Source organism: Pelodiscus sinensis, chromosome 5 (assembly GCF_052426305.1).
Source record: "Pelodiscus sinensis isolate ZL-2025 chromosome 5, ASM5242630v1, whole genome shotgun sequence".
NCBI lineage: Eukaryota > Metazoa > Chordata > Testudines > Trionychidae > Pelodiscus > Pelodiscus sinensis.
Window position 1 is genome coordinate 6,430,352 of NC_143056.1, and position 18,687 is coordinate 6,449,038.

An 18,687-nucleotide genomic window follows, 5' to 3' on the forward strand; every position below is an offset into this window, starting at 1 on the left:
CTTTGTGGTTCATAGCGGGGGGGTTTTAAAGCACCCAAGTACGACAAAAGTTGTGTCACGCATATGCAACTCTAGATATACCCTAAGGGACAAACTTCTAGAACCGATCATCTAAGATGTCTCATGTTACATCTTAGCTGCCCTCCACCCCTTTATCCTTGGCCTCTGCAATTAGACTGCACGCTGGGCCATGCTAGCTTGCTTCATCTTCAGCATCCTACATCTTGCCCATCTCTTGGGTGGCTGTCTATCAGCAGGAAGAATCCACCTACAATCCATCCACAACCATCTACATTCAGTCCTTCTGGTGGTGAATTGGGGTTTTCCCTTTCCTAGGAAGAAACAAGTCCGACTTCTCCACACATCCTACGCCACACACACCCACACGAGGGTCAGGGTTGCCCCTTTTTCTTTACAGGTAGCTCAAGTGCTTCTGACCACAGCAACTGAGGAGATCGACATGACAGGACCAATGGAGGTTTTTCTCTGCAGTGGCTGATTAGCCTGTACACATCTTCCTTCTCTGGAGAGCTGAGTCTATCGAGACTGATCTCAGGAGAGCCACACGTCCAAGTGGGGGCATGGATCAGCATTCATATCCCGTGGGGCCGGGGAAGCTAACGATCTCACCAGCGAACCAAAGTCAGTGATGAATCCTGATCATGTGCCATCTATGATGCACGGTGAGTACGCTAAGGCGAACTGGCCAGGTTACACATGACTCCAGGACAGCACTCATGAGAGGAACGCCACAAAGCAAAGCCTAGTACACTGCTCCATCACGTGTGGGTCAATGCTCTCCTGTGCCTCAAGACCATGCAAAGGGCACGGTGATCCTAATGAGCCCCGCCGTGCTCTTATTGACTTTCAGAGCTCGTTAATGCTGAGCACGGAAAAGCGACAAGCCACGACACGTGCAAGGTGAGCCATTCAGTGAAAGAGCAGCAGAGCTAAACCCCTCTCTGAAAACAAACCCAGCAACAGAACGCCATGACACTGCAGAATGGGCCAGCCTGCACATTTAAACAAATCACACACACCTGCATGGGCTTCTCTGCCTCCCGCTGCCTTCAAGTCAGGGAGTAAGTTATTTCAGCCTGGGGCTATTCAAATGAGCAATCAAAGGACTAAATCCCAGTAACACACGGGATAGAAACACAATTTCCTGCCAGAAATGCAGAAATGAATAAACAAACACACACACTGCCAAGAACTCCACTCAACCGTGTCATTTTGTTCGGCCCGTTTTTGGTGTTTCCACCCCTGCTAATGACACTGAGCAAGGAGATCAGACACAACAAGGCAGCTTCTGTACCGGCGCTGTCCGCAGTACATTGGTTCCCCTTCCTCAAACTCAGGAACAAGCCGTATCATTCATAACTCCTCACGAGGTCGCCTGGCCTCACGTGGAATTGGCTGACCAACCAACCTTTCTGCACATATTTGCATGGCCGTTTATATGCATTTGTGTCACACACACGCAACAAGGCACGGCAACATAGGCAGAGACACACCATGGTCATCAGAAGGAAACAACCTTCTCCCAAGACCTCCACAGGTGCTGGGATCCGAGAGCCTGGAGGGACAGGCTGATAGTCTAAGCCAGCACATTTTAGACAGTTTGCAAACATGCGGCCTGAGATCGCAATAGTCCCACTAAGGAGGTCAGTGATTAACTGGTTAACCAGGAAGCATCACCCTTACCTGGTATTAAAAAGACTGGGACTTTTCTGCTTAGAAAAGTGGAGACTAAGGGGGAATATGATAGAGATCTATAAAACTGTGACTGGCAAGGAGAAAGTGAATAAGGAAAAGTTATTTACTTGTTCCCGTAACATAAAAACTAGGGGTCATCAAATGGAATTAATAAGTAACAGCTTTAAAACAAGCAAAAGGAAGTATTTCTTCACGCAGTGCACAGTTAACCTGTAGAACTCCTTGCCAGAGGATGTTGTGAAGGCCAGGACTTTTAACGGGGTTCAAAAAAGAACTAGATAAATTCATGGAGGTTAGGTCCATCAATACTTATTAGCCAGGATGGGCAAGAAAGGTGTCCCTAGTCTGTTTGTCAGAAGCTGGGAATGGAGGACAGGGGAGGGACCCCTTGATGATTCCATGTTCTGTTCACTCCCTCTGAGGCACCTGGCATTGGCCACTGTCGGAAGTCAGGACACTGGGCTAGAAGGACCATGGGTCTGACCCAGTCTGGCCGTTCTTATGTTCTTATATATACTTACGGGTTACCAAATAACAGGTAACCTGGGTGGAGGGGCTACTCCAGCCCAGTTGGGCCCACCACGCCATGGGTGAGGGACACGCCAGCCCAGCTGCGCTGGAACAGCTCCCCCCGCAGCACAGTGGGCCTGGCCGGTCTGGAGCAGCCCCCCACCCGCCCTCCATGCAATCAGTTAACCAGTGAAACGTAACATTGAACCGGTTAACTGATTACACGGGATCTTACATCCCTAGTTCCCACATTTCGGAGATTTAGTATTAGATTTAAACTTGCAATTTGAGTCTCTGAGAAGCCCAGCCCCGATATCTCCTCGCCTTCTCCTTGCGGGTCTCCTGTAGCCAGCGACCATGAAATCACGTGAAAGCAAAAGTTTTCTTTAGCACTACAGGACACCTGTAGGCTTTCAGATCCCACCAGTTCCTCTGGCTGCTATCGACAGCACTGCCCACGAAAGCAACCCCGAAGACACCTGGCGCTCTTCAAGAACACAGCAAGTCCCCAAATCAGATCGTGCAAGCACTGAGCAGCAGAGGGCTAATCAGCAATCAAGCTGCCTCAAGCCACTGCTCGTTGCGAATTAGCTTTCAGCAATCCCTTGGGGAGAAGACGGTGCAGCCAACGGACCAGGCTCTCGACACCCTGGGCTAGATTCTGCATTGCGCTGCCTCTGGTGCAATCGCTTCACCCCCCAAGTGACTGCACAAGAGAAGGAACAACGAAGAACCGAGGCCCCTTGTGTTCTCCACTGCAGATACGGTGACTCCGAAACGCCCGTGGCCTCATCTACACAACTCGCTGGGGTGTTCAGACAACAGGCTGGTGAAGGGGGCAGCAGGAGCAGAAATTGCAGCAGAGTCAGAACCACCATGGCAGCGTGCGGTGTCTCCTAGAGCACGACGCCGATGGATCAAAAGGGGGCGGTCTGCTCCTACGTCATAGAGACGGAGTCCCAGCCTGCAGAACTTGTGCGGGTGGCAGGCACGGGCTGGCAAAATGTGGCTCATATAAACCTCCCCTCCACCATTCAGTGTAAGGGATATGAAAGTTACGGGCCAGGCTCGGCAGTTACCTTCACGGTTACATGCAGGATCCCGGTAGGCACGTATCAGAGGCAGCAGCAAACGGTCGGGGGGCAGGTGGGAGCTGCCTGTACCCCCCTCCTCCACGTGTAAGACATTTTCACATCCCTAATAAGAACGGCCAGACTGGGTCAGACCAAGCGTCCGTCTAGCCCAGTATCTTCTCTTCCGACAGTGGCCAATGCCAGGTGCCGCAGAGGGAATGAATAAAACAGGCAATCATTGAGTGATCCATCCTTCCCCATTCCCAGATTCTGGCAAAAAGAGGATGGGACACCATCCCTGCCCATCCTGGCTAATAGCCATTGATGGACCTCACCCCCATGAACTTAGCAAGCTCTTTTCTGAAGCCTTTTATAGTCTTGACCTTCACAACGTCCTCCAGCAAGGAGTTCCAGAGGTTGACTGTGCTCTGCATGAAGAAATACTTCCATTGGTTTCTTTTAAACCTGCTGCCTATTAATTTCATTGGATGACCCTCGTCATCTATGAGGCGTAAACAGCATTTCTTTAATCATGACTGGAGTGGAGAAAATAAATAATTGACCTCTATCATATCCCCCCATAGTCCTCTCTTGTCCAAAATGAAAAGTCCAAGTCTTATTAATCTCTCTTCATCTGGAAGCTGTTCCATACATCGGATCATTTTTGCTGCCCTTTTCTGAACCTTTTCCAATTCCTTTTTTGAGATGGGGAACTAGTACGCAAGATGTGGGAGTGCCATAGATTTATACAGAGGAAATATATGTTCTGTCTTCTAAGCCATTCTTTTCCTAATGCTCCCCAACATTTGATAGGCTTTTTGACTGCCCCATCACATTGGATAGTGCCCTGAAAACATCCTCCCACAATGACTCCCTAATCTCTCTCGCGTGGGAATAGCCAATGTAGACTCCACCACTGCAGAGCTGGGATGCTGTTTTCCAGAGCCTATTACTGTGTGTTTATAACACTGAATTTCATACATCATTTTCTTGCCCCATCTCCTGTTGGCTCTCACGCTGCTTAAGCAGAGACTCCAGCCACCCCTCTCCCACCCACGTGTGGCTACCGCGGGGGGCTCTCAACCGGTCTCATGAAGCACGCCAAGTTGCCCTTTTTTCGGTGAATCCACATCTCAGAATCCTTCACGTGGTTTCAGCACGAAAACCCAAACCAAAACCAATGCGGGATGTTGAACTTCGTGTATTCGACTACTCGATGGATTTTCCATCGACTAGCTGATTAGTCGATAAGTGGGGGAGCCGCAGGGAGGTTAGCTCCTGGCCCCAACCCTGCCGGCTCCTAACACATTTAAAAGGTGGAAGCGCAGCGGGGGAGACCCAGTGCGAAACAGGACAGCTGATTCCCAGCTCCTGCTGGGTCCCCCTGCTGCGCACCAGCCTTTAAAAAGCAGAGACGCAACATCTGGGACTAGGCTCAAGACGGGAATCAGCTGCTTCCCAGCTCGCGCCCAGTCCCCACCATCCCCTTGCCTGCTGTGGAAAAGGTGCTGGGGGGAACTGGCTTTTAAGCTGGCTCCCCCCAGCACCAGCTCCTGCTCCCTTGCTGCCTCTGATAGAGGCATCAAGTGGGAGTGGAAGCGACTAGTCGATAAAATTTTGCTTATTGGATAGTTGACTAGTCACTTACATCCCTAAAACAAATACTGTTTGGTGGTGCGACCAAAAAAATCTTGAGGGAGTAGATATTTACATTCAGTTCAGAGAGTGGAAAAAGTTTGCATCAACCGATAGCCACAAACATCGTAGTCCCTGCAATTTAAAGGAAAATGGGGGGGGAAGGAGGAGCAGAGGGGTAGAAGAGAGAGATTTTTGTGCCTGGGACATTCCACATGATATAAGCCCATCCCTATAGGATCTGGGCCATTCAGCAAACCCAAACCGCTGTGCCAGAACAGAGTCAGGCTGTCTCTGCACGGAGAACAGCTGGAGAGCTTGCAGAATGAAGTCCTCACCTCTGCAGAAGATGGGGATCCCTTCGAGAAGAGTTTCACAACTGTCCTGGGGGCCAGACCCCAAAGCAGTGAATCCCCTGGAGAAAGGGGCTGTGACTTAGCAGGGGCAGACCTACGCCATGGTCATCTCCGGCATTATAAACCAGAGTGGACTCCGCACAGATCGACGCGGGAAAGTTGGGCTTCGGAACACTTCCCACACTTGCCACCTGAATTCCAGTCTGCATTGGTTTATAAGCCTGGTCTACAATAGAAACTTAGATTGACCCAGCTATGTCCACTCCCCTGAGCTACACAGTTAAGTCGACCGAACGGGCCGCAGAACTGCCCTACAGCTTGGTCTAGAGGAAACCCCACAACTGGGATCTGGAGGGGGAAAGGGGACAGGTGCCCGGGCTACAGGCTGCCCCACAGCTGGGCTCTGGGGGGGTGGGGGAGGGTGTGAGTGCCTGGGTTGGGATGCCCCGCACAGCTGCGCACTGGACCAGGGATGGAAAAAGCATTGTGCAAAACAGGGATATAAGTGAGTGGTCGACTTATGCTAATCAGGTAGTCGAATGGAGTTCTTGACTACTCGCCTCCCACCTCCTCCCCGTTTAACGTGCAGAGCCGCAGCAGTCCAGACCTGGCACGAGCCGGGACTGCTCAGTCCCAGCTCCAGCTGGCATCTGCTGCGGCTCTGTGAAGGGCCCCCTTGTCGACTAATCGTGCAGTCGATACAAACTGCATCGACTACACGATTAGCCAGATAATCGCAATTTAACACCCTTCCTGTAAACCACCCCTCCAAGTCAGCTGGCCCTGCATGTTTTACCTTGGCCGCGGCAGTTGGATGCACCTGAAAAGGCCACTGATTTAAAAACGAAAAAGGTGAGGGATGGGGGCAAAAGATTTTCCATAATGGACCCTTCCTGTCATACAACCTAGGACCCCAGTTGGGAGCCGACTGTAATCGGTGCTTCACACACTCCGGTCAAAAGGATGGTCCCTGCACCACACAGCTTACTGTGCAAGTATATGACGGGACAACAGGTGGGACAGGAGTGGGCAGGGGGAGACACAAAGCATGCCGGCTATTGTCTAGGGCTGTGCACGCATTCCAGCGGAGGGGAGCTCGAGGAGGGGTGTGAGACCACGGCGGCCTTATGGATTTTTGCAGGGAGCGCCACTTACGCCGAAGGGATGGGACCAAGTGCAACGGCGTCAGCGAGAAAGCCAGACCGACGGGCAGCGCAGGCTGCCACTGCTAGCAGAGCAAACCCTACATCAGTGACACGCCGAATGGCCTATTGCCGGCCCATGGCCGGGAAAGTTCTGGGAACACAACCAGTTCAGAACTCAGACATCTCCGCCATCTCCCCCAGCTGCAGAGAAGAATCTGTCAGGGATGGTGCTTGGTCCTGCCGTGAGGGCAGGGGACTGGACTCGATCTCTCAAGGCCCCTTCCAGTTCTAGGAGATAGGTATATCTCCATATATTATTTATTAAGAAATGCTCCACTGCCCTGCCCTTGAGAAAAGCCCTGCAAGGAATTTGCATCTTCCAGCAACATCTCGACAGCTTCAAAACCCATGAAAATCAAAGGGGGTTCAGGGAGGCGTGGGCACCCTACCCCAGCCCCTCCAGGAATATCATCCAAGCACCAGACCACAGGAGTGAGCCAAGATGCCTGCTCATCTCTCTGAATTATTCAGCAAAGCTTGAAAGGCTCTCACTCGATGAGCTCACACACCACCAACGGGCAGCAGAGAAGCCAAGGAGGAGAACGCGAGTCATCACCACGCAGCCAAATTCACGCAGCCTGACCTCCAGCAATTTCAAGTGCAAGACGTTGGCTGTCTCCAGGCTGAGGGTTGTGTTCCCTGGGGGACAGTGGGGGAGATGTGAGAGAAGGAAGATTGGCAGGGGAAAGAGCCTGGGGGGGCGGGGGGGAGAACAAAACAAAAATACAAAGCCAGAGTTAAACTCAGACCTTTCATCTCCCCTCCAGATGGCCCAGCAGCTGAGCTGCTAGATGGGATGTCTGGCTTGTCCTTCACTGCTCAGTTGCTTCCCATACTAGTGCATAATAAGAGCAGCAGCTGATAGGAGTCAACCACCGGGATCACTCTCTAGCGGCGAGAGGCAGTCGCCACGTTTTTTATTCCCATATAAAAATATCCAGGGGGTTTATTTTGCTCAAGTCGTTTTGTTCAGCCTCCCATTCAAGCCATCACGGGATCGGTTTTACAGCGCTGACGTCCTGGCATCGGCTCTCCCCAAATTAAAAAGTTTGAACAGATGGTGCAGCGCAGAAAAACGGCTCTTCGTTCATCGGAGCCTCAAGGTGGCTTCAGCCTTTCTAAGAATTACTCAAGCAGTGAAGCCAGAAAGTTGTGAAACTTTTTAAAAGGGACAAATTCATCGACAGAAGCACATAGGGTAGCAAATTCCCAGTTAGTATCAGGGAAGTTTTATGGGAAGGTCTTAACAGAAAATAAGCTTAGAAGACGTGTTGGCTATTATAATAAATATTTATAATGAAGCTCCCTTTCCTGCACTCACATTTTTTGAAGCATCATAATAAGAACCAGTAGCATGGAGGATGAAAGGAAAAAAAAAATCTCAATTGTGGAGGAGACTAATTTAACCTTCCTGCTAAATTCCAGACTTCTTGGATTAAATCTACCTTCTCAAGAGAACCAGGTAACCTGGACAATGTATGCTGCAGAGACCCGATATAACTAAATTTCAAGCTAAATTTAGCTCTCACAAGAGGTGACGGCTACTTATTATGGTAAGGCCTTGAATCAATATAGAACTTCAGGCTTTAGTATAAAACTAATGAAGACATAGATTTACCTGATCAACCACTAACATGATACGGTAAGACCCACGTAACTAGCACAGCACACGTGAATACTGCACTTTCAAGTCTTTAATCAACAACAAAGGAATGTTATTACAGGAGGAAAACCAATCAGTGTGTTGATCACTTTCCTTTACAGGACTGTTACTTACAGTCTTTTTCCATTTCCATAGCCCATCTGATCCTGTCCATTTAAGTTATTTTGCGTTTCTCTAAGCTGCTGATCTCTAATTTTTTTATATTTACCAAGAAGCTATTCTCTACAAATCACAAAAGTAATTCCTTTCGAGAAATAGCAAGGAGGGGGTACCTATGGTTTTACCATTAGTGTTCTTTGCAAATCTGACTGATTGCCAGCTAGACGTTCTTATTGGAGTGCTGCATCATAAACTACCCTTAAAACAAGAACATCAATTGCACAAGACAAGAAGCCATTTTTGCAGCACTCCTCCCACACTGAAAAGCAGGATCCTAGTTTGACAGGTTAAATTGTAAGGTATTCTTCTCTTTCCGCTGATCTGACAATAGGACATGCATGTGGCTAGGAGGGAAAAACGGGTCCTTTTTGAATATGACTTTTCACAAGAGAAATAAAACATCCATGAAATGACTGATACTGGAACTCACTGAAAGGGCTGTGATTGGGTTGTCTTATCTAAAGTCGTTAGCTCGCCCAGTTAATGAACTCTCTCATAGCCATCTGAGGCAGCGTCTACATGAGCATGACTCACCACCTATTTCCAATATTTATGTTCTGCAAATCAAAGCTTTCGGGGGGGGGGGGGGAAGGTTGTGCCTTTAAAAGTAATTTCTAAAATAAATGCATGCCTCTTGCTGTGCCTTATTTCATCTCAGGAGAGTAACAGTTCCCTGATGTGTCAGACAATGCCAAAAGGCAATGGGAGCAAGAGATACCAAAGGGGAGAGTGGAAAAAAAAAAAACCCAAAGACAATTTTGCAAATGACACCCTAGTATCCATAAGTCACGTTACAACACACTGGACTCTTTTCAAGGGTCACGACCACAGTCCCTTCTACAGCTGGCATCTGCACTTTCCCATTGAGAATACTAATCATTTTTGTAGTCCAACACTAGACACTTTGAACCATGCGCTCATCTGTCACCGTGTTCCCCCCTCTAATTATTCCACACAGCCTGTATTTCCAATCAAGCCTTTTAAAGTTGGCAGAGAAAAGGAATTCTGCTATCCACACTGCACTCCCTGACAGAGTAGCAAAGGATAAATTGTGTATAAAGTGCTATAATGCACGTTAATAGTTCAGAAAAAAGCTCCCTGTTTTGAATATTCACAACATTTCAGTATTTGCATTGTAATAGGTTCATTCAATAATAAGCCTTCCCATCACTATGGAAAAACAATATGCCCGTTTTGATTCTGCAAATTGCCGTAGTTCTTATATTGCAACAACTTTAGAAATCTGGGTGTTCTAAAACCCAAGGTATATACACACAGATAATTATTTTGGAAGTAAACAAAGCAAGCGGCAGATCTGTCCCACAACATCCCATATGTCTGGCAATAAGCAATTACGTAATTTGCAAGGAGTTCTCAACCCTGCACTTGCTCTGATAAATCTTTTGTCTCTCCTTAGCCTATCAATGCTGACTCACTGAGCATCTACTTAATAGCAGGCATCAGGCTTTTTAGCACTGTAACCTTTTTATTACCATTTTCCCTCAGTTGGGCAAGTGAAAATCCAAAAAGATGGAAAGGATAAAAAAAAAGAAAAAGAATTCACCCAGCAGGTAATAACCCCACATTCCCCTTCCCCCCCTTTACAATTCTCCTAGGCTTCTATGCCAATTCTGAGCACCCAGTCCTGCAGCTAAATCTACGGGATGGCAGTGGGGAGCCCTAGTGGATCAAATTGCAAAACCAGGGACTTTCAGAGAATCAGGATTTGCTCCTTGTTAGAAGCAGTGTGTCCCTGCCCTGCCTTCTGCCGTACAGCTTTCTAGACGGTCCAAAATCTTAAAAGAGCTCACATTTTACTACCAGGCAGCAGATGCAGTCTGTAAACTTACTGAAAGCAAAGCTATCCCTGAAAGTAACAAGCAAATTATCAGATAAATTATAAAAGCTCAAGACCAGTCAGCATCTGTTTCTATAAGTATAAAGTTAGGTCATTTAGGCCCAAAATGTATCTTTAAAAAAACACCCCAAACTTCTAAAACAAAACAAACATCTTTTCACGGAAACAGCCTCCGGGTTTCGAGTCTGTCAATAAAAAACAGAGCTCGTCTGGATGGCAACCAAACCCAAACCTGGCAGCGCGGTGCAGGTGCCGGGCAGCCAGAGGAGGCAATGGATAAGCATCAACAATGAAACTGACTAGCCGGTTTCTATTGTCCAAGCCCAGCGAAATGCAAAGAGACACCAGCGGTAATGACGGAAAGCCAGCCCGCTCCTTCGCGGAGGAGGGCATTATGAAGAGCATTAGGAAGGAAGGTTTGGGATCTATTCCAGCCAAATAGCCCAGCGGTGTGGTTTACTCTCCCCCTCGCCCCCGGGCAATCCCACGCAGGGACAAGAAGGGGTTATTCTATTATCTAACTGCAAAGCAAAGTGGCTCTGTGAATCCTGCTTTGCTCTCTCCGAGTATAAACAAAGCATCACTGACCATCCTTAGCAACCAGGACGGCGCCCTACCTCAACCCACGCAGCCACTAAGGCCAGCCAAACAGGCACTGTCCCAGCTCCCACCTACCCTGGCCTGAGCCAAGAGCAACCTGCTGCAGTCACTGGAGTTACACTGCATAAAACTGGGCAGTGCCCAGGGTCTGACTCCGGAGCCACACACACACCCCTCTCCACTCACCTTCCTGCGAACGAAGCTCTCGCACAGCAGCCTCCGGCCCCCCGAATGCCCCTGCAAAGCAAAAGGGCAGGCTTTTGTCAGAGCTTCAGGAGGGGACAATGCACCTCAAGCCCCTGCCTCTGTTGTGGGCCAGCGTCCTTCACAGGAGCCGGCACGGGGACAGCCCGAGCTGCATTAACATCTCTAAGGGGGTAGCTTTACAAAAGGGAGCCACAAGCTGCTGCCAGCTGAAGGCACCCTCCCCACCGGCTTCCCTGCCCCTTCCCCTCCCCCTGCTCCCTCCTCCCCCACCCTCTTCCTCTGCTCCTGACTTCGCCCTCCCTTCCTTTGCTCCCCCTCCCATCTTCAATGCATCCCCCAGCTGCACTCTGCCCGCAAGCTCCCCCTCCCTTCCCTCATCCATCCCCTTGCTGCTCCCATTCCTAGATTCACCCCCATGCACTCCAGAGCCAGATCCTTCCCTCTCCTCATCTACCCTGTGCCCCAGTGTACCCCATCGCTCCCAGTGTGCCCCCAGCCAGCTCCCTCTGCCTCACTGAAACCCCTATGCATCCCACCGTCCCCTGCACCCCAACCAGCCCCCTCCCCATCAATCCACCCCAGGGCACCCCACCCAGCTAGTCTCCTCCCCCTCAAGGACGCCCCAATGCACCCTTCCCAGCTCCTTCCCACTCAATACATCCCACCCCTGACCCATGCACCCACCCAGACTGCTCCTTCCTCCTCAATATACCCCATTGTACCCCACCCCTGCACTGCAACCAGCTCCCTCCACAGCGCACCCCCAGACCACCCTCCCCCTGCACCCCAGACCACCTTCCCTCCTCAATGCACCCCAGACCACCCTCCCCCTACACCCCAGCCAGCTCCCTCCTCCTCAATGCACCCCCAGAGCACCCTCCCCCTGCACCCCAACTAGCTCCTCCCTCCTCAATGCACCCCCAGACCACCCCTCCCCCTGCACCCCAACTAGCTCCTCCCTCCTCAATGCACCCCCAGAGCACCCTCCCCCTGCACCCCAACTAGCTCCTCCCTCCTCAATGCACCCCCAGACCACCCCTCCCCCTGCACCCCAACTAGCTCCTCCCTCCTCAATGCACCCCCAGACCACCCTCCCCCTGCACCCCAACTAGCTCCTCCCTCAATGCACCCCCAGGCCACCCCTCCCCCTGCACCCCAACTAGCTCCTCCCTCCTCAATGCACCCCCAGAGCACCCCTCCCCCTGCACCCCAGCCAACTCCCTCCCCCTCAATGCACCCCCAGAGCACCCCTCCCCCTGCACCCCAGCCAGCTCCCTCCTCAGTGCACCCCCAGACCACCCTCCCCCTGCACCCCAGACCACCTTCCCTCCTCAATGCACCCCAGACCACCCTCCCCCTGCACCCCAACTAGCTCCTCCCTCCTCAATGCACCCCCAGAGCACCCTCCCCCTGCACCCCAACTAGCTCCTCCCTCCTCAGTGCACCCCCAGACCACCCTCCCCCTGCACCCCAACTAGCTCCTCCCCCCTCAATGCACCCCCAGAGCACCCCTCCCCCTGCACCCCAACTAGCTCCTCCCTCCTCAATGCACCCCCAGAGCACCCCTCCCCCTGCACCCCAACTAGCTCCTCCCCCCTCAATGCACCCCCAGAGCACCCTCCCCCTGCACCCCAACTAGCTCCTCCCCCTCAATGCACCCCCAGAGCACCCCTCCCCCTGCACCCCAGCCAGCTCCCTCCTCAGTGCACCCCCAGAGCACCCCTCCCCCTGCATCCCAGACCACCTTCCCTCCTCAATGCACCCCCAGGCCACCCCTCCCCCTGCGCCCCGGCCCGTACCGGCTCAGAGCCCCGCGCGTCCGGCCGCCGCGCGCGCTGCCATGCCCGGCCCGGGGCCCGCTCCGGCTCCGCGCGGCTGCCGGGCGGTGCGAGGGGGAGGCGGCCGCGCCAGGCCCAGCGGCGGGGAGGAGCCGGGCGGGAGGAGCTGCCCGAGCCCGCCCCCTGCGGCCCGGCCCGAGCCTGCAGGCAGCCCCCCCCCCCCGGCAGCCCCCCTTCTCCTGTGATGAGCCCCCTGCAGCCCCCCCCGCAGCCCCCCTTCTCCTGTGATGAGCCCCCTGCAGCCCCCCCGGCAGCCCCCCTTCTCCTGTGATGAGCCCCCTGCAGCCCCCCCGGCAGGCCCCCTTCTCCTGTGATGAGCCCCCTGCAGCCCCCCCGGCAGCCCCCCTTCTCCTGGTGATCAGCCCCCTGCAGCCCCCCCGGCAGCCCCCCTTCTCCTGGTGATGAGCCCCCTGCAGCCCCCCCGGCAGCCCCCCTTCTCCTGGTGATCAGCCCCCTGCAGCCCCCCCCGGCAGCCCCCCTTCTCCTGGTGATCAGCCCCCTGCAGCCCCCCCGGCAGCCCCCCTTCTCCTGGTGATCAGCCCCCTGCAGCCCCCCCGGCAGCCCCCCTTCTCCTGTGATGAGCCCCCTGCAGCCCCCCCGGCAGCCCCCCTTCTCCTGGTGATCAGCCCCCTGCAGCCCCCCCGGCAGGCCCCTTCTCCTGGTGATCAGCCCCCTGCAGCCCCCCCGGCAGCCCCCCTTCTCCTGTGATGAGCCCCCTGCAGCCCCCCCGGCAGGCCCCCTTCTCCTGGTGATCAGCCCCCTGCAGCCCCCCCGGCAGCCCCCCTTCTCCTGGTGATCAGCCCCCTGCAGCCCCCCCGGCAGGCCCCCTTCTCCTGGTGATCAGCCCCCTGCAGCCCCCCGGCAGGCCCCCTTCTCCTGGTGATCAGCCCCCTGCAGCCCCCCCGGCAGCCCCCCTTCTCCTGTGATGAGCCCCCTGCAGCCCCCCCGGCAGCCCCCCTTCTCCTGTGATGAGCCCCCTGCAGCCCCCCCGGCAGCCCCCCTTCTCCTGTGATGAGCCCCCTGCAGCCCCCCCGGCAGGCCCCCTTCTCCTGGTGATCAGCCCCCTGCAGCCCCCCCGGCAGCCCCCCTTCTCCTGTGATGAGCCCCCTGCAGCCCCCCCCGGCAGCCCCCCTTCTCCTGGTGAGGAGCCCCCTGCAGCCCCCCCGGCAGCCCCCCTTCTCCTGTGATGAGCCCCCTGCAGCCCCCCCGGCAGCCCCCCTTCTCCTGTGATGAGCCCCCTGCAGCCCCCCCGGCAGCCCCCCTTCTCCTGTGATGAGCCCCCTGCAGCCCCCCCGGCAGCCCCCCTTCTCCTGTGATGAGCCCCCTGCAGCCCCCCCCGGCAGGCCCCCCTTCTCCTGTGATGAGCCCCCTGCAGCCCCCCCCGGCAGGCCCCCCTTCTCCTGTGATGAGCCCCCTGCAGCCCCCCCCCGGCAGGCCCCCCTTCTCCTGTGATGAGCCCCCTGCAGCCCCCCCCGGCAGCCCCCCTTCTCCTGTGATGAGCCCCCTGCAGCCCCCCCCGGCAGCCCCCCTTCTCCTGTGATGAGCCCCCTGCAGCCCCCCGGCAGGCCCCCCTTCTCCTGTGATGAGCCCCCTGCAGCCCCCCCGGCAGGCCCCCTTCTCCTGTGATGAGCCCCCTGCAGCCCCCCCCGGCAGGCCCCCCTTCTCCTGTGATGAGCCCCCTGCAGCCCCCCCCGGCAGCCCCCCTTCTCCTGTGATGAGCCCCCTGCAGCCCCCCCCGGCAGGCCCCCCTTCTCCTGTGATGAGCCCCCTGCAGCCCCCCCCGGCAGGCCCCCTTCTCCTGTGATGAGCCCCCTGCAGCCCCCCCCGGCAGGCCCCCCTTCTCCTGTGATGAGCCCCCTGCAGCCCCCCCCGGCAGGCCCCCCTTCTCCTGTGATGAGCCCCCTGCAGCCCCCCGGCAGGCCCCCCTTCTCCTGTGATGAGCCCTCAGCAGCCCCCTTGCCTGCCAGCAGGGCCCCCCCATATCTAGGGCCTGAGCCCCCAGCAGCCCCCCTGCCAGCCAGCAGGGCCCCCCCATATCTAGGGCCTGAGCCCTCTGCAGCCCCCCCCCCCGGCAGGCCCCCCTTCTCCTGTGATGAGCCCTCAACAGCCCCCCGGCCAGCCAGCAGGGCCCCCCATATCTAGGGCCTGAGCCCCCAGCAGCCCCCCTGCCAGCCAGCAGGGCTCCCCCATATCTAGGGCCTGAGCCCTCTGCAGCCCCCCCCCCCCGGCAGGCCCCCCTTCTCCTGTGATGAGCCCTCAACAGCCCCCCGGCCAGCCAGCAGGGCCCCCCATATCTAGGGCCTGAGCCCTCAGCAGCCCCCCGGCCAGCCAGCAGGGCCCCCCATATCTAGGGCCTGAGCCCTCAGCAGCCCCCCCCGGCCAGCCAGCAGGGCCCCCCCATATCTAGGGCCTGAGCCCTCTGCAGCCCCCCCTGCCAGCCAGCAGGGCCCCCCCATATCTAGGGCCTGAGCCCTCAGCAGCTCCCCTGCCAGCCAGCAGGGCCCCCCCACAGCCAGCAGGGCCCCCCCCATATCTAGGGCCTGAGCCCTCAGCAGCCCCCCTGCCAGCCAGCAGGGCCCCCCCCATATCTAAGGCCTGAGCCCCCAGCAAGCCCCCTGCCAGCCAGCAGGGCCCCCCCCCCCCATATCTAGGGCCTGAGCCCTCTGCAGCCCCCCCTGCCAGCCAGCAGGGCCCCCCCATATCTAGGGCCTGAGCCCTCAGCAGCCCCCCTGCCAGCCAGCAGGGCCCCCCCCATATCTAGGGCCTGAGCCCTCTGCAGCCCCCCCTGCCAGCCAGCAGGGCCCCCCCCATATCTAGGGCCTGAGCCCTCAGCAGCCCCCCTGCCAGCCAGCAGGGCCCCCCCATATCTAGGGCCTGAGCCCTCAGCAGCCCCCCTCCCTGGCCAGTCAGCCAGCAGGGCCCCCCCCTTACCCTGGTTATGAGCCCTCAGCAGCCCCCCAGCCAGGCCAGCCTGCACAGCTGAAACCCGCTGGGTGCTCCGAGCAGGGCTAAGCCCAGCAGCTGGTTTGCTTTGCCTGCCGCCTCTTCTTGCTTAGGGCCCCTGGTTCTGTCTAGTGCTGCAGCAGGGCCCCTGCTATGCCAGGCGCTGCCCCAGCACGGGCAGAACAGCCATCCCTGCTGCACGGAGGGGACAGTCAGCAGGCTGGGCAGCTACACTCACACGGCTGTTGTACTTGGTGAAAGGCCAGCTGGTCCCGCCACAGGCCCCACAGCATGAGTGCAACCCCTCCCCAGGCAGTGGCCAGCATTCCTTGTAGGCTGGGCGGCCACTCAGGAGAGAGTCCAGTGCTGCCTGGCTGATTGCAGAGCACCCACAGCTGGGTTTGTGTTTCTGCTTGTGGTGCACATTCACACATGCCTCGGTGCTCATAAAATTGATTCCGCACATGGATGGAAAAAATTGGAGGGAACTTTGGCAGAGGGTGAGTCACTTGACAAAACAGTGCTGCTTGCACCGGGATGTACCCTGTTCTCCGGTTTCTGACTTCATGGCAAGGACTCTGCGGTGATGAGCGGGATGGTGGTATGGTTGACACCAAGTATGTCATGCAGCCAACGTGGTAGGTCTGTGGCTCAACATCATATTCATGGTTGACCTCCCTGGATTTCTTATATGCCTGTCACAGTTCCTGTGGTTTGCACGCGGACCGGCTGCTGGTCTCTCTTGTACCCGTCTCCTGCATCCCCCATTTCTACTGCGGGTCCGGGGCTGGGCCTGCACAGCTTCTTTCCTCGGTTGCCCAGCACAGCTAATATCTCTGGGCAAAGGCACAAAATGAGCTCAAACTAGCTATGGGAATAAAGGGAAACAAGAAGACTTTTTATAAATACATTAGAAGCAAGAGGAAGATCAAGGACAGGGTAGGCCCACTGGTCAGTGAGGAGGGAGAAACAGTAACAGGAAACTTGGAAATGGCAGAGATGCTTAATGACTTCCTTGTTTTGATCTTCAACAAGAAGTCTGAAGGAATGCCTAACATAGTGAATGCTAGTGGGAAGGGGGTAAGTTTAGCACATAAAATACAAAAAAGAACAAGTTAAAAATCACCTAGAAAAGCTAGATGCCTGCAAGTCACCAGGGCCTGATGAAATGCATCCTAGAATACTCAAGGAGCTGATAGAGGAAGTATCTGAGCCTCTAGCTATCATCTTTGGAAAATCATGGGAGACAGGAGAGATTCCAGAAGACTGGAAAAGGGCAAATCTAGTGCCCATCTATCAAAAGGGAAACAAGAACAACCCAGGAAACTACAGAGAAGTTAGTTTAACTTCTGTGCCAGGGAAGATAATGGAGCAAGTAATTAAGGAAATCATCTGTAAACACTTGGAAAGTGGCATGGTGACAGGGAACAGCCAGCATGGATTTGTAAAGAACAAATCATGTCAAACCAATCTGATAGCTTTCTTTGATAGGATAAGGAGTCTTGTGGATAAGGGAGATGCAGTGGATGTGGTATACCTAGATTTTAGTAAGGCGTTTGATACGGTCTCCCATGATATTCTTATCAATAAACGAGGCAAATACAACCAAGCTGGGAGGGGTTGCGACTGCTCTGGAGGATAAGGTCATAATTCAAAATGATCTGGACAAATTGGAGAAATGGTCTGAGGTAAATAGGATGAAGTTTAATAAAGACAAATGCAAAGTGCTCCACTGAGGAAGGAACAATCAGTTTCACACATACAGAATGGGAAGCGACTGTCTGGGAAGGAGTACTACAGAAAGGGATCTAAGGGTTATAGTGGACCACAAGATGAATATGAGTCAGCAGTGTGATGCTGTTGCAAAAAAAAGCAAACATAATTCTGGGCTGCATTAACAGGAGTGATGTAAGCAAAACACAAGAAGTAATTCTTCCGCTCTACTCTGTGCTGGTTAGGCCTCAGTTGGAGTATTGTGTCCAGTTCTGGGCACCGCATTGCAGGAAAGATGTGGAGAAATTGGAGAGGGTCCAGAGAGGAGCAATAAGAATGATGAAAGGTCTAGAAAACATGACCTATGAAGGAAGGCTGAAAGAATTGGGTTTGTTTAGTTTAGAAAAGAGAAGATTGAGGGGGGACAGGATAGCCGTTTTCAGGTATCTAAAAGGGTATCATAAGGAGGAGGGAGAAAACTTGTTCATCTTGGCTTCTGGGGATAGAACAAGAAGCAATGGGCTTAAACTGCAGCAAGGGAGGTTTAGGTTGGACAGTAGGAAAAAGTTCCTAACTGTCAGGATGGTCAAACACTGGAATAAATTGCCCAGGGAGGTTGTGGAATCTCCATCTCTGGAGATATTTAAGAGTAGGTTAGATAATGTCTATCAGGGATGGTCTAGACAGTATTTGGTCCTGCCATGAGGGCGGGGGACTGGACTCGATGACCTCTCGAGGTCCCTTCCAGTCCTAGTAGTCTATGATTCTATCTCAACCTGTGGAACTCCTTGCCAGAGGATATGTGAAGTCTAGGACTTTAACAAGGTTCAAAAAAGAGCTAGATAGATTCATGGAGGTTAGGTCCATCGATGGCTATTAGCCAGGATGGGTAGGAATGGTGTCCCTAGCCTCTGTTTGTCTGGAAATGGGTGACAGGGGAGGGATCACGTGAGGATACCCGTTGTGTTCCCTCCCTCTGGGGCATGGCCATCGGCAGACAGGACACTGGGCTAGATGGACCGTTGGTCTGACCTAGTGTGGCCACTCTTATGTTCTTATCTCCTGTCATGGGTGGTTTGGCGGGGCTAACACCCCCAGCACTGCCCCTTCCACACTGGGTCCTGTTCCTTCCTTGCCCACCAGAGCCCAGCCCCACTGTGGTCGCTGGCCCCTGCCTCAGGATAGTGCCTACACCCAGAGCAGCTGAAGGC

The 18,687-nt window shown here is 54.6% G+C and overlaps 1 protein-coding gene across 6 annotated transcripts in view; it reads right to left on the minus strand.

The window, feature by feature from the left end:
- The window catches only part of NIN (ninein), a 134,638-nt gene extending 118,581 nt beyond the window's left edge, over positions 1-16,057 (minus strand). For 5 of the 6 annotated variants that reach the window (XM_089778273.1, XM_089778275.1, XM_089778271.1 and 2 more), the window contains exons 1-2: positions 12,782-12,865; positions 10,962-11,012 (exon numbers count right to left, since the gene is read on the minus strand). The gene's annotated coding sequence lies outside the window, so the exon portion shown is untranslated. Of the gene's footprint in view, positions 1-10,961; positions 11,013-12,781; positions 12,866-16,001 lie in introns of those variants that run through there. The other variant, XM_075926170.2, reaches the window with a different exon arrangement.
- Between the last annotated feature and the right edge of the window lie 2,630 nt (positions 16,058-18,687).